This window comes from Microcaecilia unicolor, chromosome 7 (genome assembly GCF_901765095.1).
Source record: "Microcaecilia unicolor chromosome 7, aMicUni1.1, whole genome shotgun sequence".
Lineage (NCBI taxonomy): Eukaryota > Metazoa > Chordata > Amphibia > Gymnophiona > Siphonopidae > Microcaecilia > Microcaecilia unicolor.
In genome coordinates, this window is record NC_044037.1 from 19,794,965 (window position 1) to 19,818,594 (window position 23,630).

A 23,630-nucleotide genomic window follows, 5' to 3' on the forward strand; every position below is an offset into this window, starting at 1 on the left:
GAGATGATAGAGGAGGGATTAGCACTCTCTCCTCCTTCCAGTTCTGCATCCAAAATGGCAGTGCCCCACCTTGCCCAGTGAATCCTGGGATGCAATGGGTGGGACTTCCCTACTATATGCCCAGCACATCCCAGGATGCACTGGGCAGGGCAGGGCGCTGCCATTTTGGAGGCAGCACTGGAAGAAGGAGAGAGTGTTATTCCCTCCTCCATTATCTCAAGGTGTGGGGCCACTAGACCACCAGGGTGGGCGCTGGTCCACCAGGTGGAGGCTGGAGGTCCACTAGACCTCTAGCCCTCTCTTCTGTAGGGGGGGGGGTCTTCTGCCGGGAGGCTGGGAGGCCTTCCATTGAGGGAAGTGGAGAAGGTTGGGTCGGGGCTCTAGAACACCAGGGCTTCTGTCCAGGGTGGGGGGTTGGGGGGTCTGGAGGTCCATTGAACCTTCAGCTCGCATCTGTATGTTTGACAGGTCCGGACTTTTTTTTGACAGCCTGAACCTTTCAAACAACTTCTGCAGGAGGATTGTGCCTGGGCACGATCCTCCGATAGAAGCAACCTGATGATCAAAACTAAAAGCGCGCATAAATTTGCATGTTATTAGTTTTGACCATCGGGACGTTGTTTCCCCGCGCTGCTCCGGCACTAATTTTATAGCACTGTTCAGAACAGTACGGGGAAACTGATCATTGGAACCTCAGGGCATTTAACCTTCCTTCCTTCCTTCTGAGCCCCTCCTTTCTGACTCAGGTCCTGCTTTGGCAGTTTAGTGCCACCTGCTTTCAGGCAGCTAAACTGCATCCTCTTAGTGTCACCTGCTGTACGGTGGCTAACCTGCACCAGAGAATGACAAGGGGACAAAGTTTGTCCCTGTTCCTTCCAGCCCCCGTCCCCTCAGGCTCTGTCCCCGCCCCGTTCCCGTGGGTTTGTCCCCATCCCTGTCCCCACGCTTACCACAAGTCCCCGTGTCATTCTCTTCAGTGGAGTGTTCCTAGGGACGGCTGCCGTTATACCACTCCCTCCCTCCCTCACACTGTATTAAGCTAACTTGAAAAGCTGGTATCTACCAGTCAATATTCAGCCAACAGCAGTCATGTATTTTTTTTTTATGCTGACCACTGATGGCTAAGTTAGACCTGGATATTGAATACTGGGTCATGTTCTGACACTGACATAGAATATCTGGCTCAGTGGCAATACCCAAAGTTAGCAGGTATGGTTGATAATCAGTGCTCTGCCTGTCTAGTTAACCGGGCACAGCTAGAACTGCTATTTAAACAGTTCCACATGCCCAGGTAACCACGTGGACTCTGCCACTGAACATTGACAGGGTCTGCATGACTTTCAAGACTTGGCTCTGCCTGACAGTGCTGCAGGCCCCTTTAGCATGAAGCCCAGGAACACTAGGCTACGATTCGATAGCCTGATGCTCCTAGGCCAATAGAATAACATTGTTTGAAAGTGGCTCACAAGCAGCGCTATTTATGTTCCATGGGAGTCAGCAATCTGTGGTACTGAGATACTGCAGGTTGGTGACTCCTGTGGTAAATCAAGGTGCGGTAACAGACCAGCTTTTATCGCACCTTGATAACTTCCTCCTAGGTCACTGCTGGTGGTAAGTTGTGGTGGGTGTATTAATGAAAATACCTGCTCTTAGTGATGTAAGATGCGAGTATAAACCCTGTGTAGAATGAGTGATTGTGTCCTTTCCTACATAACCTTCCTTGAAAATGCTGAGGCTCAAAGGGACTACCTGGGCTCTGAGCAGATGATCCTCAGAACCAAGGGTAATCTAGGGACAGGAAAGGAGCTGTCCAGTGCTTTGGGATATGTCCTCCAAATAGGGATGCCAACTATTGAAAGAGAAAAACCCACCACTTACTGCTGCCTATGCTCCGCCCTTTCCTGTCTTATTCTCTGCCCATGCTCCGCCCTCCTGTCTCATGCCTCGGCCCATGATCTACCCCTGGTTGCCTCCAACAAATAACTGTATTGCGCCCCAAAAGTCCCAAAAAGGACTCAAGAATCCTGAGGTGAGAGGAGTGACTCAGTGAGCCTAACCAAGGAGAACTGGCTCCAGGCATTCAAGGAGAAAAAATTGGAGAATGCTGAGAGCAGAGGCCTTGTCTCTATTTTATCCTTGCTATTACTCTAATCTTAATGTGAACTCTCACTTTGCTATTGTTTCATTTCCATTTTCCCCCCTATTTTCTTATTTCTCTTGACGTTATTTTATTGTTTCTTTTTTTGTTTGTTACATTTGTACCCCATGCTTTCCCACTCATGGCAGGCTCAATGTGGCTTATATGGGGCAATGGAGGGTTGTGACTTGCCCAGAGTCACAAGGAGCTGCCTGTGCCTGAAGTGGGAATCAAACTCAGTTCCTCAGGACCAAAGTCCACCACCCTAACCACTAGCCACTCCTCCACTGTTGCTACTATTTGAGATTCTACATGGAATGTTGCTATTCCACTAGCAACCTTCCATGTAGAAGTCAGCCCTTGCAGATCACCAATGTGGCCGCGCAGGCTTCTGCTTCTGTGAGTCTGACGTCCTGCACGTGCAGGACGTCAGACTCACAGAAACAGAAGCCTGCGCAGCCTTCTACATGGAATGTTGCTAGTGGAATAGCAACATTCCATGTAGAATCTCCAGTAGTAGCAACATTCCATGTAGAATCTCCAATAGTATCTATTTTATTTTTGTTACATTTGTACCCCGCGCTTTCCCACTCATGGCAGGCTCAATGCGGTTTACATGGGGCAATGGAGGGTTAAGTGACTTGCCCAGAGTCCCACTAGAAACATTCCATGTAGAAGTCAGCCCTTGCAGATCACCAATGTGGCCGCGCAGGCTTCTGCTTCTGTGAGTCTGACGTCCTGCACATACGTGCAGGACGTCAGACTCACAGAAACAGAGCCTGCGCAGCCTTCTACCACGGAATGTTGCTAGTGGAATAGCAACATTCCATGTAGAAATCTCCAATAGTAGCAACATTCCATGTAGAATCTCCAATAGTATCTATTTTATTTTTTGTTACATTGCGCTTTCCCACTCATGGCAGGCTCAATGCTGCGGCTTACATGGGGCAATGGAGGGTTAAGTGACTTGCCCAGAGTCACACAGGAGCTGCCTGTGCCTGAAGTGGGAATCAAACTCAGTTCCTCAGTTCCCCAGGACCAAAGTCCACCACCCTACACCAGTAGGCCACCTCCTCCACACGATGGGGTCTGATGTCTATGGCCCTCGTTTTGCCCTGTTCATGATTTAGATGTTTCAGTTTGTAAAATAGATGTTCATTCTGGATGTTTCCAGGATATTTACATCCATCTCGCATGTATTTTAAACAGGCTGTATCCTCTTCTAAAATACTTGTGAGATAGACGTCCATTTCTCATGTGTTGACTGGGTCATCCACATTCCGAGTTGGATGTCCTTTCTAAACTGCCCTTCTATAGCACTTACATGTGCCCTTATAAAATAGCACTCAGGGCGCTTACATGCATGCTATGTTTGGCACATAGAGGCATACGAAAGGGACATCTATCCTCAGGTTCTTAGTTATAGAATTGCCCTTCATGTGTCATCTTGAACATGCGGATCTTCGAAATATAATTCTGAAACTGGGCAAAAAAGTCATACCATTCTTACGTGGTTCCTGAGAATGCATAACTAAAGATAAGTAGAACACTGATTTTCTTTAGTCTTATTATACCACAGCCGCCTCAGCTGGCTATATCACATCACAAGGTCAAAGGGATTGACGCCAACACGCCTATTTCTCCTGAATTCACAAGCGGTGGAATGTAGCCTCTCTCAGAACAGGACCCTCTTCCTACTCTTTCTTCAAGCACGTGCCACAAAGCTGGATCACACAGCAGCAGGCTCGTGCCTCTCCTAGCACACTGACTAGGGCCATTCGTATGCTATCAGCAGCCAACAATCCAAAAATGTTAAGTATCTGGGACCCGAGGGAACACGATGCCCTGTATGAGCGTCATGAGCACTGGTAGTGCCAGTGATGAGTGAAACATTCGTTGAGAATCGACAAGGATTTATGAATGAAAAAGACAGAACAATGGGATTTTGTTTCAAGAAGCAGATATGTGGCCTCAAAGTTCCAGTTATTTAAGTGAACAGCTCAACTGAAAGATGAAATGTGGGAAAATAATGGCAGATAAGCATACTGGTTCTCTCATAAAATACAAAGTCTAACGGCTGTATATTGTTTGGGGAGATAACGGGATAATTCTACATGGGCAACCTCCAGTTAGGCAGTAGGAACCTATTCTATAATTAGCATAACCCAGAATCGGTGCTCCTAACACTTACACGTCCACAGTTAGGGTTATTATGACTTAATAGCCCTTCATAATAACTTTACAGGGGGTTTACAAATATACAATTAGAAATTAGAAATAAAATAAGGGAAATTTAATAGCATAGCCATGAATCATACCTAAAGAATAACACAGGACACAAAATCAGTCCGGTAACATAAAAAACGAACAACCCACCCGCCCACAAAATAGGTCAAGGAATCTGTGGGCTGTGGTATCTCTCAAAAGCTCTCTGAAACAAATGCACATTCAGGGCAGTTTGAAACTTAGTATAGGACAATTCTAGATGGACCACAGCTGGAAGGCATTCCTTAAGAAAGGCGCAATGCTCTAATTGGATGCATTAGCCCTAGCGCTGCCATAACTATGAGCACCTAAGTGTGGCAGTATAAGTGGGGAGTCCCTCCTACGTATGCACTTATGAGCTATGCCACTTAGGGGCGCTGTTACAGAATAGCATTTTTACACGCCTACAGTATGTGCATTACATTACAGGGCAGTTTGCAAACATGCAAATGTACAACAGTAATAGAATAAAGGAGAGGAACAGTGTCGGTATTCAGTGTCTTTATGACGTAAATTTAAGCACCCTGATAACAATTTGCCCTTATGCTGAAGTACGAGCTTATACATTTCCCTGGGGGTATACGCATCTGAAATGAATCGCTCAGAAGACAAAAGAGCAAGGCATGCTAGGCCTAAGTGATGGAGTAGCCTACTACTACTACTACTATAAATCATTTCTATAGCGCTACCAGTCGTACGCAGCGCTTCACAAATGAATATGAGAAAAGACAGTCCCTGCTCAAAAGAGCTTACAATCTAAATCAAGGCAGACAGACAGGACCAATAAGGATAAGGGTAAGACAGAGAGAAGGGACAACATAGGGAAAGGGACTATTGAAGAGAGGAACACAAGATAAAGGTTATGAGCAAGTGACAAGTTAGGAGTCAAAAGCAGCATCAAACAGGTAGGCCTTTAGCCAGAAATTTGAAGGCAAGCCAGGGATGGAGCTAGTGGTTAGTGCAGCAGACTTTGATCCAGGGGAACTGGGTTCAATTCCCACTGCAGCTCCTTGTGACTCTGGGCAAGTCACTTAACCCTCCATTGCTCCAGGTACAAATAAGTACCTGTATATACTGTATAAACCGCTTTGAATGTAGTTGCAAAAACCACAGAAAGGCAGTATATGATTTCCCTTTTCCTATATTTTATGTGAAGAAATAACAAAGTTACAGAAGTTCAAACACTAACTTTTTCAGACTGTTTATGGACCCATGACATTTTGAATCTGAGACTTTATTCACCTTTTCCCAGAGAATTTGAAAGACAAAATTCAGTGTAAGGCCTAACTGGCCATGTGGCACTCTGCCTCTCATACGTTTCCATAGCAACAGAAGGAGGGCATGACAGAAAACCAGTGAGGTGAGGGGCATCAAGAAGATTTGAGCATTGGCAATCTGGGAAGGGAAAGGGGAAGGGGACCCTGTTATCTAAAACTTAAGTCTAGCCTGACTGTTAATGAATTAAACATTATCACAAATGTTGCTGGTTGTACAAATGACTTGAGTGTGTAGAACACACGTACTCAAGTAGCTGCTTATATTCAGTTTGTATTTTATTTAGCTCAATTTGTTTTCAAGGTGAGTTACATTCAGATTTCCCCTGTATCCTGGGAGCCGCAATCTAGGCAGGACCAGCCTAGAACTGAGCAATTGTGTTTTTTGAACCTGGGCCTGCTTTTCAACCTGTACTACAGCGTCCGCTGACTTACAAATATGAGGTCCTGCAGTAAGCCGCTGCATATCACATTGCATCCTTCTACATCTCCCACAGGCTGCCACTGAAGTATCAGTGGTGCGGTATTACATGGTTCAAATCCTATTTGTCAGACAGACAACAATCAGTTTCCTCACAATAGCACATCATTAACTTGAGCACTGAACTGTGGGGTGGCACCCACAGCCATACATACTATGTTAAAAATAACAAAACACAAAAGTACAATATAAAATCAACAACAAAAAAATATTCACAACAGAACATCAAAACATTAAAATCTCTTTCCTAAAGTCTCAATGATTCATTGACAGATACTCAATGGTCTCGTATTTGGTCGATAGGCCCAAGGGCCTCCTTGTTGGCTGCAATAACACAATCTCTTTTCTTTATGTATCACAGGGCCCTTTGGACGCCCAGAAAGAGTAAATTGTCTGGGTCCTCTAGCTGTGATTTGTGTTGGTCATGTAAAATCAAAACTGGAACTCTTGTGCATCTATTGTTGGAGTGTCCTAATCTTGTATTATTTTGGTCAGATGTTTGGGGAAATTGAAAGATTTTTTTGGATTTCAAGAATCTTTTTTTACCCAAATATATAATATGGAAATCCACTTGCATCTCATTTCTCTCTTCAGAAAATGATAAGCTGTTGTTTGACTTCTTGGTCTCAGCTGCATTGAAACTGATCATATCACACTGGAAAGACAATTCCCAAGTTAACGTGGTGGTTTGGTGGAACTGGATTCTACTTTACAAAAAATACGAGCAGTCTGCAGTAAACTCTATTCTTGGTTCATAAAACCGGTCTTCAAAGATGGAAAACTTAGACCTTTTCTCTCATCTACGGACTAACATTATGACTTGAACTCAGCTTGGTGTAGTTCTCTGCTCATACCAGCAGATCGCCAAGACCTGTCGTTTCTTTCTTTACATCCGTAAATTCTGCCCCTTTCTTTCCAAGCACTCTACCAAAACCCTCATCCACACCCTTGTCACCCTCTCGTTTAGACTACTGCAATCTGCTTCTTGCTGGCCTCCCACTTAGTCACCTCTCCCCTCTGCCAGTTGGTTCAAAACTCTGCTGCCCGTCTCGTCTTCCGCCAGGGTCGCTTACTCATACTACCCCTCTCCTCAAGTTGCTTCACTGGCTCCCTATCCGTTTTCCGCATCCTGTTCAAACTTCTTCTACTAACCTATAAATGTACTCACTCTGCTGCTCCCCAGTATCTCTCCACACTCGTCCTTCCCTACACCCCTTCCTGTGCACTCTGCTCCATGGATAAATCCTTCTTATCTGTTCCCTTCTCCACTACTGCCACTCCAGACTTCGTGCCTTCTGTCTTGCACCCTATGCCTGAATAAACTTCCTGAGCCACTATGTCTTGCCCAATCCTTGGCCACCATTAAATCTAGACTGAAGCCCACCTCTTTAACATTGCTTTTGACTCGTAACCACTTGTAACCACTCGCCTCCACCTACCCTCCTCTCCTCCTTCCTGTACACATTAATTGATTTGATTTGCATACTTTATTTTTTGTCTATTAGATTGTAAGCTCTTTGAGCAGGGATTGTCTTTCTTCTATGTTTGTACAGTGCTGCGTACGCCTTGTAGCGCTATAGAAATGCTAAATAGTAGTAGTAGTTTATTCTGTTGTACTATAACACATGTATGTTTTTTGTTTGTTTGTTTTTCTGTATTTGATGTATCTTAAAAACTAATAAAAATATTTAAAAAAAAAAAGAAAAAGTTCACCTACAAAAAAAAATCAGACTTACATTCCACTTACTGCTCCCTGAGTTTAACTAATTGGCTACGTTAACTGCTCCAGCCTGAGCATAAACTCGCAGTAACCTTGTTTAAATCAAACCGGTACGGTACAAAGTTTCTATTCCAAAACATGAAAAACAAGTCACTTGCACTTTATTTTCTGACATTTAAGTCCATCCACCACATACCTTTAGGTTTAATCATTAATTGCATGGATAAGATCAGATGTCTTTCATCTCATTCCAAATGAAAATTTGTAGACAGGAGGAGGATGACACAGATAATATGCCATATTGGCAAAAAGGTAACATGGTTTTGTTTAAAAAATCCAGTAAATTTTAATATCAAAAGTGCACAAAGGACGAAAGCCAGACACGCAACTCTGTCTGGATCCTTCAAAATATTCCTGACTAGTTGTGTGTGTGTGTGTGTGTGTGTTTGTGTGAGTCATTTGTTGATCCTTCCTGCACAGAACAATTTCTGTTTGATAAGGTTCAGAGTTCAGGTACTGGATGAAGGTTAATACCCATCATTTTTATTTATTTATTTATTTGTTTGGTCTTGTATCCCACGATTATCCAAAAACAGGTTTCGGTTCAATGTGGCTTACATTTTTTTCATTTAGGAGAAGTTACATTTATTTATTTGTTACATTTGTATCCACATTTCCCCACCTATTTGCAGGCTCAATGTGGCTTACATAGTACCGTAGAGGCGTTCGCCAAGTCCGTAATGAAACAAATACAGGTGGTATTGTGGTTGAATAAGGAACATTCCATTGTGTTTTCTTCTTTACATTACAGTTGGTGTCGGACAAAGTGCGTTATGTGTGATGAGACAATCACTGTATTTTCTACTTTACATTACGTTTGGTGTTGGACAAAGTGCATTATGTGTGATGAGTTATTAACCATAATATTTCTTGAAGAGGTAGGTTTTCATTCCTTTCCTGAATTGGAGGTACTCTGTGATGCTTCTTATCGACTTGGGAATCGAGTTCCACCATTTAGAACCCAGGTAGCTGAATCCGGCCATGTAAATGGATTTATAGGTTATGTTTCTACTGCTAGGCAGGTGGAGTAGTAGTTAGCATCTGGTCTCTGGGCTTGTGTTCCTCGGCAATAGTTACAATCAAGTTTAGCACGTATTCATGGGACATGCCAAACACTATCTTGAAAATGATAGTGCATGTTTTGAAGAACAGTCTGGCCTTGACTGGGAGCCAGTGTACGCGTTGCCAGTAGTGGGGTTGCACTTTCATATTTTGATTTTCTGAATATCAGTCTTGCTGCTTTGTTTTGTACGGTTTGCAGCGATTTATTACATTTTCTGAGTATCCTACATATGCTGCATTACAGTAGTTCAGTTGAGACAGTATCAACGATTGTACTATTAGACGGAAGGATTGGTCTAGGATGTAGTCCTCTGATCCTTCTTAGTTTTCATAAGGTTTTAAAGCTTTTCGAGGGATATGTGTTGTCTATAATGATTCCTAATATTTTTAGTTGTGTTTCGATTGGGTATGTCTTTTGGTCGCATGTGAAGATTTGTTCCGTCATGGGGTTGTGTTGACTGGATAGAATTAGGAATTTTGTTTTGTCTCTGTTTAGTTTAAGTTTGAAGGTTGTGGCCAGTCTTCCATGAGGTCCAGTCCTGATTTAGCTTTTCCTGTGATGTGTTTGTTAAACGTATGGAGATGGTCACATCATCGGCGTATATGAAAGGGTTAAATCCCATTTTCTCCAGTTTCTTACCTAGTGGTGCCATCATGTTGTTAAACAATATTGGAGATATTGGGGAACCTTGTGTACCCCACATTCCAGTATCCAAGAGGCTGATTGTTGGGGTGTCATCTTTAGTAGCTATGACCTGGTTCTTAGGAATCCATTGAACCAGATTGCCACTGCCCCACATATTCCCATGTTGTCGAGTAGTGTCATTAGCGTTGTGTGGTCAACCATGTTGAATGCACTTGACATGTCAAACTGTAGTAGTAGTCTTTTTTTGGCCTTGCTTATCAGTCTTTTGAAGTTTATCAGTGTAGTTATGACTGTTTCAGTACTGTGTAGTGGTCTGAAGCCTGATTGTGAGTGGTGAAGGATGGAGAATTGTGTTAATATTCCATTAGCTATTGCACCATTAGACCCTCCATTGTTTTGGTCAGTAGTGGTATGGAAGCCAGGAATAACATGTATAGAATGTTTTGTACGTTTGGGAAGCTTGCCAGGTGCCCTTAGCCTGGATTGGCCGCTGTCGTGGACAGGATGCTGGGCTCGATGGACCCTTGGTCTTTTCCCAGTGTGGTATTACTTATGTACTTATGTCTATAGTTTGTGAGTTCACTGATTTTTGTTAGTTGCATTTTTGGGGAATGGAGTCAGTATGATTTTTCCCTTGTCAGGGGGAAGTACCCATTCGACAGCATGTATTTCATGTGTTCTGTGAGGCGTTCGATAAACTAGTCTGGTGTGTTTTCCATCAGGTAGTTGAGGCAATTGCTCTAGTAGGCAACTAGCATGTGCATATTTTGTTATCATTATTGTAACTGCTTTGGTTGTAGGTGTGGTGAATGATGACCAGGTTCTGTCAACCTTGATATGGTCATTGTCACTTTCGTTCCTGCAGTCATGTAGAAAAATCTGTGAGGGTTGTTTGTGTTGTAGTGAGGTTTGAACTCAGATTGTTTTTTTTGTTTTGTTACATTTGTACCCTGCGCTTTCCCACTCATGGCAGGCTCAATGCGGCTTACATGGGGCAATGGAGAGATAAGTGACTTGCCCAGAGTCACAAGGAGCTGCCTGTGCCTGAAGTGGGAATCGAACTCAGTTCCTCAGTTCCCCAGGACCAAAGTCCACCACCCTAACCACTAGGCCACTCCTCCACTGTTGCTACTATTTGAGATTCTACATGGAATGTTGCTAGTGGAATAGCAACATTCCATGTAGAAGTCGGCCCTTGCAGATCACCAATGTGGCCGCGCAGGCTTCTGCGAGTCTGACGTCCTGCACGAACGTGCAGGACGTCAGACTCACAGAAACAGAAGCCTGCGCAGCCTTCTACATGGAATGTTGCTAGTGGAATAGCAACATTCCATGTAGAATCTCCAATAGTAGCAACATTCCATGTAGAAGTTAGCCCTTGCAGATCACCAATGTGGCCGCACAGGCTTCTGCTTTCCCACTCATGGCAGGCTCAATGCGGCTTACATGGGGCAATGGAGGGTTAAGTGACTTGCCCAGAGTCACAAGGAGCTGCCTGTGCCTGAAGTGGGAATCGAACCCAGTTCCTCAGTTCCCCAGGACCAAGAGTCCCCACCCTAACCACTAGGCCACTCCTCCACTCAAAGTATTTTGCAAGTTCGCTCGCTGTTGGTGGTGTTTCACTAGATGCTAGCAGATATTTAGTGTTGATCTGAATCTGGGCTCATGTGGTATTCGGTTTTTGCTCTTTTTATCTTTGTTTATATGTTCTAATGGCTTTCCTCCAGGTGATTTTATTTATGTCTGATTTTGTTTTTGGACCATTTTCTTCTAGTTTCCCTGCATACATTTTTCAACTCTTGTAATTCATCATTAAACCAGGGTCCTATCCCAGGCCCAGCTGTGAAACTTGCCAGCCCTGCGTACCACTGATTTCCATGCTCAGATCTGAACACCAGGACTTACACCTGCTGAAACCAGTTATAATTCCTGGCATCCAATTTAGGTGCACATCCTCGATACTCTATAACACTGCACTCAAATCTTTCAGACTCTCCCTGACCCACCCATGCCCCTCCCACAGCCATGCCCTCTTTTGGGTTGCACGCTATTGTATAGGGCACCCAGTGTTATAGAATACCGTGCAACTGGATGAGCACGCAAATCCTAATTGGTGCCAATAATTGATTGTTACTCTGCCCAATTATCCGCCGTTAATTGACACGATAACCAATTAAGTTGTGCGCATCTCAGGATTATACTCATATTTTGGCAGGCAAATTTGGGTGACCTTTATAGAGTCCTGGGGGTAGCTGCATAATGCAGCTTAGTAAAAGGGTCTCTGAGTTTCTCTTTTATTTTTTAAATTATTATAACTTCCTTTGTATTATTCTCTTTCTCTTCCTTTGATGTGGGTTAACTTTGGCATCAATTGCCATAATTTAAGTTAATTCATTTTTATTTGAACTGTGAGATACCTGGATGTATTGATACCTATATTTCTTTCTTTGTGTTTGAGATGTAATTACATTTAAATAAAAAGATCTTTTCCAGGGGGCCATTTTACTAAGCCGTGCTAAAAACTGGCCTGGCTATTTTTAGCATGCGGATTTCCCACGTGGATTTAGCACAGCTGTAAAATGGTCGCAATTTATATTTCCCCATTGATGGCCGTGTGCTAATTTCCCAATTAGCGAGTGAGCCCTTACTAGGTGGTAAAGGCTCATGCACAACCCCCGTGCTAATTGGGCACGCATGGCAATTTACCCGCCCAACCTGATTTACGCAGGGCATGCCTACTCTCCACCACCAAAACACATCCCCCCCCCACCACACTAAAAATAAAATCTATTTTTTAGCACATGGGTAGCGCGCGCAGATTTCAGAACTACCACGGGACGTGTGAACACGTCCTGTGTTAGTGGATTTTAGCATGTGGTAAGCACGTGTTACTGCTTATCGCCACTTAGTAAAAGGGCCCCCCCCCCTAAGTTTCTTCAGTGTGCAGAAGGAATGGATCCTCAGAAGCTTAGCCGAGATTGGGAGGCGGGGCTGTGTGTTTGGGTGGTGGGGCTAGTTCTAGGCAAGACTTCTACGGTCTGTGTCCTGAAAATGGCAGATACAATCAAGGTAAGGTATACACAAGAGTAGCACATATGAGTTTTGTCTTGTTGGGCAGACTAGATGACCATGCAGGTCTTTTTCTGCCGTCATCTACTATGTTACTATGTATGTAAGTTGCAGGTTAAGCTAAAGTGGGCTGCTTCTGCATTTGATACGTTGACGATTAAATTTTTACTATGACTATTTTAATGATATTATCCTGAACTGTAGCCTACCCATGTTATTGTGTAAGCCCATTGAGCCTGCAACTAGTGGGAAAATGGGGGGTATAAATGTGTTAAATAAATAAATATCCAAACGTGTATTTACGATTTATGGACTTATTTGGATTTAGCTCACACCTATGTTACATTCTGGTGCCTGCAGTCGAGTCTATTGAAGAAAAGCAAAAAAAAAAAACAAAAAACCAACCAACGCTTGTTTGATTCAGTGAGCATGCCTGTCAGTAAATTGAAAGCTGTATAATATCTGTTTGCATTGCTGCTTTCAAACATTTGCTTTGAATCCCAGGCAGATCATTGGTGAGGATTCACCGGTATGAGAAAAGTAATTTGGGTGGTGATATTGTTACAATTTTCTATTAAGTTTTGATTTCCTGGTAGCCTGAAGCCTTTGCAACTTCAGTCAATATCTTCTCACTCTCTCCCTTCTCCTAGTCCTTCCAGCGGACTTCAGTCATCTGTGGGCTGATGTGCAGAACTCCGGCGCTATATGGAACAGCGCCAGACCAATACTGTGGGAGCAGCACAGAAAAATAGCTCCCCAGTACTCAGCCGTAAAAAGATGCAAACGATATGCATGCTGTTAGACTGAAAGCAAAGAGGAACATGCTTGGTGCATGTGCACAAGAGTTTTACAGTAAGCACAGCTCTTGTACACATGCACCAGGCAAAACTGGAAGCAAAGCACACACTGGTGTCATTGTTCTGCGCCTTTGAATATAAGCTTTTCAATTTTTTTTTTCACCTGGAAAGCTTATATTTAAGCACAGAAAACAGGCACCAGTGTGTGCTTTCACTTTCAGGTTTGCTCTGACTCGCACGCATTCATCTCTCACTACCAGCTCCAGGGCGAACTGACCATTCGGGCAACTGGGCAGTGCCCGAGGGCCCAGAGGATCTGTCCGGTTGCCTGCCGCTGCACACTACAGCCCCCACAGGACCCTGCTGGTCTAGTGGCCACTGCCGCTATTCTCCCTGGCTGCACGGCCCCGCTGTGTTTACAAAATGGCTGCTAAGACTCCCACAGAAGTCCCGTGAGAGGTGAGACTACTGTGGGAAGTTTCAGCAGCCATTTTGTAAACATGGCGCAACGCCGGCACAATAGAGGCAGAGGGTGGTCAGGAAAGAGGGGATTCATTTCCTGCCCCTGAATAAGCCACAGCCACTAGACCACCAAGGACTTTCACGGTGGGGGTGGGGGGACTGCAGCAACATGGTGGGAGAGAGGCAGCATGGTGGGGTGAGGGCACTGGTGGTGGTGGTGGCAGGAACATGGTGGTGTGGGCAGCAGCAGCATGGTGGGGGGGGGGGCAGAGTACTCTCAGTCTGCCCCTGACCAGCACTTAGGGGCTTGCACAAGCTTCCTTCTGCTTCAAAATTAAATAAAGAAAATATTTAATTTTAAAGTAAAAAATCATGGGAAATCCTGTCTTCAAAAACCCCCAACACCATCTCCAAGCTGGCATTATAGACTCCTGAGGAAGGTCTTACAGCTGAAACATGGCTCGTGTTGAGTTTGATTCTGTCAGTCAATATAGTTGATCATTACACCTTGAAACTTTAGCATTGCTTTGTCACATTCACTGTGTCGTCTACAAATGCAACAAATAATAAATAAACTCTATAGTGTAACTTTACTCTCAGTCCGAGATCAAATGTTCTCACTGTACACCAAAATGTATTCTGTACTCCAGGAGTTTCAAACCGAATGCAAACCAACTTTACTGGATCTTCTGCAACCAGGCAGTAAACACTTCCAACTCTTTATGTACACAGTTTAAGACCCTTCGTGGTAACCTTGACCCCTCTTCTCCCCTCTCAAGGATAGTTCACAGCTGGACATATTTACACCATCCTGTTGTGGCAGCAACAACCCCAAAACTGCTCCTCCTGCATTGATATCAATCCAACTCCTTCAGGCACAGACCCTGTAGGCTGTCCTCCTTCCAGCAGTGCACCTCGCTGGGCTGCAGTCTGGCCTTAGACAGGCTTCCCCTATCCTAGTCCAGCTTCCAGGCTGGACTCCCCTTATCCACCTGAAGCTCTGACTCCTTTCCAGTTGCCTATTATAAGTGCAGCAACTACACCTTCATTTAGTCTGCAGTTATCTCTTACACTTCAGAACTCCCCAACACTCCCAAGGGGTACTGACAACGAAAAACCTCATGCAACTCCTTGCAATCCCTTTTGTTACTTTTCAGCTCCAACCCTGCTGTCACTCACTACAGGGAAACACTTGGCTGCCAACCCCTCCCCTGGGCAGGCCTTCAACTCACTCTCTGCAGCCCACTGAGAGTCCTCCCTCTTCCCAGGGCCTCTGGAAAAGTCTATTATAGGCTCTAGTAACACCTGCCGTATTTTTCGGACTATAAGACGCACCGGACCATAAGACGCACCTAGGTTTTAGAGGAGGGAAAAAGGAAAAAAATTTTTTTCCTATTTCCCTCCTCTAAAACCTAGGTGCTCCGGTGCGTCTTGTCCGAGTTCGGGATCGCCCTCCCCTACTCACGTCACGCGATGTTCTCTGGTGGTCTAGTGACGTCGGGGCAGGAAAGAGCCCCCTCTTTCCTGCCCAGCGCGCTGCTCTCCGTCCTCCTGTATGCTGCCTGACGGTCTCGGCGAGATTCAAAATGGCCGCCGAGACTTCAATTCTCGGTGGCCATTTTGAATCTCGCTGAGACCGTCAGGCAGGCAGCATACAGGAGGACGGAGCAGCGCGCTGGGCAGGAAAGAGGGGCTCTTTCCTGCCCCGACGTCACTAGACCACCAGAAAACATCGCGTGACGTGAGTAGGGGAGGGCGATCCCGAACTCGGGGGGAGGACGATCTCGAAATCGGACCTCGCTACCTTCGGACTATAAAACGCACCCCCCATTTTCCTCCCAAATTTGGGGGGAAAAAAGTGCGTCTTATAGTCCGAAAAATACGGTATATCATGGGGTATTACAAATAGAATCTAGCCCCTAGTGAGCAAGGGCAAGGGGACGCAAATATGGGCAGAGTATGGGTGGGTCATGGGTGTGTCTCAGAGATATGCACACTTCAGGGCACAATTAGTCACCAACTGTGAGGCTGTCCTCAATGATGTTTTTACTTTCTATACGCAACTGTTTTAATTTCTGAATGGATTCTATGGTTCATTGCTAGACCAGTCCACCAGAGAATCCATGTTGAAGTGAAACAATATACATGCCCTGAGTGTGGCAAAGGCTTTAGGCAGAAGGCAGACCTGACAATACACAAGAAAAGCCACCATAGAGTGAAACCATTTACGTGTTCTGAGTGTGGTAAAAGCTTTGGTTGGAAAGAAAGCCTCACACGCCATCAGAGAATCCACACAGGGATGAAACCATTTACATGCACTGAGGAGGTAAAAGCTTCAGTAGCATTGGGACAGGTAATTAGGGAATGTACACTCTTGCTATGAAGTATGGAAAAATAGCACTCTGGTATTTAGATATATGTAATGAGACCTCCTTTTCATCTATAGATCTGAATTCAAAGCCCAAATCTAATGATAAACAATAGACACAAGGCTCAGATGTTATAAAAAAAAAAAAAAGAAAGCTTGACATCAGGAAGAATAATGGAAAAGTCACATCCCAGGAAAGCAATAGGGGGCACTGCAGTGGACTTCGTAAAATGCTCCCAGGTACACATCTCACCTAAGCCCCCCAAAACCCACCACCCCCAACTGTACCCACTACCATAGCCCTTACGGGTGAAGGGGGCACCTATATGTGGGTACAGTGGGTTTATGGTGAGTTTGAACTTTGTTATCCTCTATGAATGCTTTCCTGTGACTGAAACTTTTCATATGGTCTGTATCCTAATGACTTGATTTTGTGCATTTTGCATTTGGACGTTTTTTGTTCGAAAATGGACTGAAAAACAAACCATCCAAACCACAAAACATTTTTCAAAACAGTATTTTCAAAGAAAAAGATGTTTTTGTTTGTTGAAAATGACCTTCTTTCCTTGTAAGAATTTGGATGTTTTGTGTAACACATCCAAATTCAGATTTAGACATCATATTGAAAATGTTCCTCCATATCACATGATAAAACCGGTTGCAGTGAATATTCACTGCTTTGCTGGCTAAGTTTAGTGGCTAAATGAGACCACATAAATAGCAACCCTATCTTCGGCCAGTGCTGAACATTAACTTGGCTGGCTAAGTTTAAGCCAGCCAAAAAAAAAACCCCAGATATTCAATGCCGGTCACAGGAAACAGCCTGGCACTTAGCTGGCCTGCCTCCCATGGGCTTAATATTGGCCGGAATATACTTTGCAACTATGGGGTTACTTAAAATTGTCCCTGAAATGTGAAAGAAGTTTGATAAGCAAACAACTTAATGACATAAAGTTACTGAAAATGAGCGCCATAGTAACCAAGTTAAACATACCCTTGCTGCGTGTAGGTGCACAGTTCCACCAGGTCTATGGCTGGTGTAACTGTGGGCACCTAAATTGTAGGTTACACTAATATTCTATAAAGGAATTCGGGTGCCCAGATGCCATTACAGAATAGGATCTCACCGCATGGCATCGGGGTGTCTAAATGGGGTGCTTAGTTACAGAATTGCTTCCTAAATGTATTTCTTTGTAGGAAGCGCGATCATAGAAAACATCCTCTGGCATATCACAGTCTCTCTTTGTTTCAAGTGCTCCAAACCTATAAACAACAAACATTGCAATGTTTCATAGACCATTCATGTTATGCACAACAAATGATTGTCTTTGTCATCAAGGCCATAAATCAGTCACAGCTAACACGCTGTGGCAGTCCCTAACAGAAAAAATTTGACTCTAAAAATAATGTGATGTTTAACTTTCTGTACTGGTCACTGTATACCATTGAGATCCGTTTCAGCCCCCACAGACCCAACCAAAACAAAAGACCATAAACAAAACCGAGCTGACAGTACCATGCACGCTTGTTAAAACAATGAAAGAGCTTAACCTCCTGCAAGTATCAACTGCAGGGTTTCAGGGCATTTGTGTTAACCTAGCATTCATGCTCAAGGAACTTGGTACTTCTCCCAAATCAGAAATTTCATGTTGAAAATGCTTTTTGTTTTGTTTTTTTTACTTAATTTATTGTGTATTTTGCAATGCATTTCTGTTTGGTGACCCTCATTGAAAAGTATCTTTGTGCATCCCTTCCTGCTTATGCTGAGCTTTTAAATATGACCTTGAAACACCAAAGAGTTAAATGTAATTGGATCAATATACAGCGGCAGCTGCAGTGTTTTAATAAAACCACATAAATTCAGCGCCGCTGTGGGATAAGAGGCGGTACTGAATATATGGAGAAAGCACTTGCTGCCAGCAACTATGTGGATAGCAGCAATTTTCAACCAAAAGTTGTTTAAGAGGTGCAGTTCTCAACGTAGCACAGGTCTCATTTTAAGCAATGAGACCTAGTTACTAACAACTGGAGATAACAGTAAAGTAGCCCATCGTAACAGTAGCCAACATTGTTAATTTTCCTTCTTAATTAAAAAACAATGTCTCTAGAATTCAAAATCACTGCTATACGTGTCAAAAGTGAGCCAATAATACAGCAATCAAGCCATTATGACATCACTGATGAGGTTGGCTCTTAGGCACTGGTGGAATGATGCATTATGACATCACAATATCAGCCACCACAAAAGGACTGAAGACAGTGGTGTGCTGGAGCCGGCTCGCACAAGCCGCTTGTTAAAATTTTAAGAATTTTGGGAGCCAGTTGTTAAAGTAGCTACTTTAACAACCGGCTTCCAAAATTTGGACTCTGATACCCTCCTGGCATCAGGGCATCAATGTTTTCTTCCAGGACAAAAAAAAATGGCTATATGAAAATGAATAAAACATTTGTGGATACGACATGGGAAATGACAGGAAATGAAAATTTTCTGGCTGCCCATCCCTGTCATCTAAGGTGCTGAGAAAGTTTGCAAGGACAAAACTCCTCTTTACCAGGGGCATAACCAGTCCTCCATTTTGGGGGGGAGCAATGCACTTCCAACCCTCCCCCCTCCTGCATTTAAAAGTATATTTTGGATGAAGTAATATTGAATTCATTGCTCCGTGCACTTTTGGTTTCTGATTAAATTATGTAATGTAGTTTACGTGTGGATACCAAGGGGTCATATTAAGTGGCTTCAAACACTTCAGAATGCTGCCATTCAGTTGTCTATTTCCAAAATTTATAATCCACAATATCTACCATACTTGGTGGCTGACATCGTAAACATAAAATAACATACATAAAATGTCCATATGTTCCAGGAAGGCATTTGAGATCAGTCAACGTTCACATGATGGTGCTCCCTTTGGTCCAGAGAGCATGTTGGGATGTGACAAGGAACAGTGCATTTTTTTTTGGCTAGTCCATAGTCTGTGAAACAAGTTTCCAGCTGCATTGCGAGCTGAAGCTTCATTACCAAAATTTAAAGGGAAATAAAAAACTTATTTTTTTTAACCAAGCTTTTGGGACAGTGGGGGGTTCGAAAGTGTTGGGGTGGCATGTATATTTTATTTTGTTCACATCTTTTTCAGTAGTAGCTGAAGGTGAGTTACATTCAGGTACTCTGGATATTTCTCTGTCCCAGGAGGGCTCACAATCTAAGTTTGTACCTGAGGCAATGGAGGGTTAAGTGACTTGCCCAAGATCACAAGGAGCAGCAGCAGGATTTGAACTGGCCACCTCTGGATTGTAAAACTGGTGCTCTAACCACTCCTCCACCCCAAAGAATCTTGTTACTCTTTGGGGTTCTACATGGAATGTTGCTACACTTTGAAATTCTGCATGGAATCTTGTTATTCTTTAGAATTCTAGAATCTTTATTTAGATTTTGCTCACACCTTTTTCAGTAGTAGCTCAAGGTGAGTTACATTCAGGTACATTGGATATTTCTCTGTCCCTGGAGGACTCACAATCTAAGTTTGTACCTGAGGTAATGGAGGGTTAAGTGACTTGCCCAAGATCACAAGGAGCAGCAGTGGGATTTGAACTAGCCACCTCTGGATTTCAAGACTGGTGCTCTAACCACTAGGCCACTCCTCGTAGTGCAAGTATCTGCCATTCTTTGTATTATTTATGTATTCATGCTTGTATCCCACAATTATCCAAAAATGAGTTTCAGTTCAATGTGGCTTACATTTAACAGTTGTTAGAGATTACATTGATTCAATTACATTTACAAGGTTGTATGATGTTGTGTTTTACAGTGATAGGCAAGATAACTATTAGTGCATATGGAAAAGTCATTGGGTTTCTTGAGAAGATATGTCTTAGTTATTTTCTTAAATGAAAAGAAGTGTTACAGTTAGAAGTTGTGTTGTGTATTGTTATTCCAATGATTAGTGCATATTTTACTCATAGAATTTCCTGAAGAGGTAGATCTTTAGGTCTTTTCTAAACTGGAGGTAGTTTGTGATGCTTCTTATGACTATGGGAATTGAGTTCCACCATTTTGAGCCTAGGTAGCTAAATCCTGCCGTGCAGGTGGACTTATATAGTACATTTTTGCAGTTGGACAGGTGAAGCAGTAGGTAACTTCTGTTTCCTGGGTTTGCATTTCTTGGTGATAGTTTGATCATGTCTAGCATGGAGTCCGATGACATGCCAAACAGTATTTTGAAGATGATTGTGCTGGTTTTGAAAAATAGTCTGGCCTTGATCGGGAGCCAATGTAGCATTATGAGTAGTGGGGTTGCTCTATCATATTTTGACTTTTTGAATTTCAATCTCGCTGCTGTGTTTGGACGGTCTACAACGATCGTAGTAGGTTTTCTTTGCAGCCTATATATACTGCATTACAGTAGTCTAGTTGGGACAATATCAGCGTCTCTACTATAAGACGGAATGACTGTCTGGGTAAATAGTCTCGGATTCTTCTGAGTTTCCATAGTGTTTTGAAATTTTTTTTGCGTGATTACAGCAACTTGGTCTTCAAGGGTCAGATGTTTGTTGAGAATGAGTCCTTGTATTTTTATTTGTGTTTCAATTGTTGATCTATTAAGAGGTTTTGGTAAGTAGTGGGATTGTGCTGACTGGATAAAACCAGGCGTTTGGTCTCGGTTCAGTTTAAGTTTGACAGTTGTGGCCCAGTTTTCCATGAGGTTGAGTCCTTTTTTGGCCTTATCCAGTATCTCTGTCATGCTGTTGTTGAAAGGTATGTAGATGGTAACATCAACTGCATATATAAATGGGTTTAAACCCATTTTTTCCCAGTTTCTTGCCAAGTTGAGCCATTAGGACATTGAATAATATTGGTGATATCAAAGAACCCTGAAGGACCCCTCATTCAGGGATCCAGGAGGCTGAAAATTCATTGGATATCTTGACAAGGTAAGATCTAGTTCTTAGAAAACTATTGAACCAGGCTGCTACTGCTCCCATTATTCCTATGTTGTCGAGCAGGGTCATCAGTATTGTGTGATCTACTAGGTCAAAGGCGCTTGACACATTGAAACTTGTGGCAGTAGTATTGACTGGCCTTGGCTTATTATTCTTCTGAATTTTATGATCAGGGTGGTTATGACTGTTTCAGTGCTATAGCTTGGTCTGAAGCCTGATTGAGGGCTGTGAAGGACTGAGTAGTGCGTTAGGTATTCCATTAATTGTTGTGCTACTCGTCCCTCCATTGTTTTTGTCAGCAGTGGTATTGCTTTTAAATTGTCTTGACTGTTGTAACCTGCATAGAGTGGAGTTGCAACCTTAAACGCCTTGCTCTGAAGACCGGATTGGCTGTCTTTATCTGCTGTCATTTACTACATTGCATTCAGCGATCATAAAACAATCCAAAAAAGAGGGGGAAAATAAGCTTCTGATAGAATCAAGACTCAGTTATTCACACACTGACTTTTGGTACGTCTCTAAACAGATTTCAAAGCATATTGGCTCTCGGCAGGAGACAGCTCTGTAGAAACTCTGAAAAGAGGTGCCTGGGAAAAAGTAGTTGAACAGTAGCTAGTCCTGGTGCCAGAAAGGAAAGTTACACAACAGGATTCTGCATAGCAACAGTTTTGTAATGGTGTTGTATTTAAAGGGTCATGGCCCAAAAAAAGAAATAAAATAAAATCATATGCAAGAATCGCCTGACTGCAGCTACAAAAAGTGAAAACAAATGTGCTGCAGAGGCAAGTCTGCCAGAGCCAGAGCTATCACACCCCCACTGAACTACAACAGCGGTTTGGTAGGTTTGTAGCAAAGGACTGCTGGTACATTATTTCAGTTACAGAGATGGCAAGGGTGAACCATCAAAGAGTGAGATTTTCTAGATGGTCTGGCAAATCTAGAAAAAAATCAACATAAAAAGATTTTTGTCTTTGCTGGAGCCTCTGAAAGGATACAGGGTAGAGAGAATATGAGTAAAGTCTCTGGGCTGAAGGCTGCCCTCTGCTCAGCGGCTAACAGTAGGCACATAGGTGTATTTGTAAGTACAGGGGGAAAGGATGCGGCAGTGAAAGGCAATATGTAGGAAAGTGTGGTCAGGGTATTTGCTGGGCTGTTCCAAAGGCTGTGCACGTGGTTTGGCCGCACAGGCAAGGGCACCAAAATTGCTCCCCGTTCACTGACTTCAATTATTGGTTGTGGCACAGTGGTCAGGACGGTGGCATGTCACACAGAGCCTGATTCCATCTCAGTATGGTCCCTAGCACTTGGCTATTATCTTAGGCTTGCATCTAATGAAGTTAGGTTCGACGGTAGCAGAAGTTCTAATGAGAAAAGGGGCTCAAAGAATGTGAAAGCGAGAAAGCCTTCAAATGGGTACGACAAACTATGAATGAGACTTGGCATCTCTGCAGCTGCCTATAAGGGATAATAAAAATAGGCAGAAATGGGTTAAAATAGCTTTAAAATAACTGGAGGGGAATTTCTTGGTGATAGCAAAGGAAAATAAATCTATAGCTCCTTAGAAGGCAGACCTCTCGCATCTCCATCTTCCTTAGCGGGCAAGGCTCTGTCTCAAGTGAATGTAGCTGTAGAATGCTGTATATGGCTTCTAGTATTAGACACGTTTAATTCCTGCAGCATCAGTAAACAGAAAAGATGCTAACCAAAGCATCATTCGCAGCGACCCTAGTTTAAATTATGATGATTCCGAATGATGTATTTGCCCTTAGCTGTCTGCAAACTCTCCCTCTGGGAAGCTATATTTTGGTGGTGTAGAAAGGACAGCATCAAGGTCACAATTCCCAGATGTCGATGCTAGTCCGTACTCGGATTACATTGATAACATAATGCATTTTGTCATACATTTGCAATAGTAGTGCAGGTACTTCATCGTTCGGTACCACAGTAACTGACATATTGCTTCTGCTTTGAGTGTCTCCCTCCCTAGCGGTTGTTTACCTTTTCTTGCTACAAATCTGGGCGGGCAGTGCCGGGCACCTTTCTCGGGAATCCTCTTATTGCAGTGAAGGGCGGGGTCCACAAAAGAATTCAACCCGTCCTCTTCGTCCAAACAAAATGATCGACATTGTCAATAGCCAATCGTTGTCCTCTGCGAGGGAATTCTCTCCGCCCCCTCTCTTCCCACAACACCCAACCTCAGGAATGAGCAATGAAACCGGGCAGCTCATGAACCGCCCCCCACAACACGGGGCCAATCCACAAAAAGCTTGGCTTGAAGATGACAGGTAGGGGGGGGGGGGGCAAAAGGTCCCGCCTCTTTTCTCTCCCTCCTATTTTTTTTTTTTTTTTCA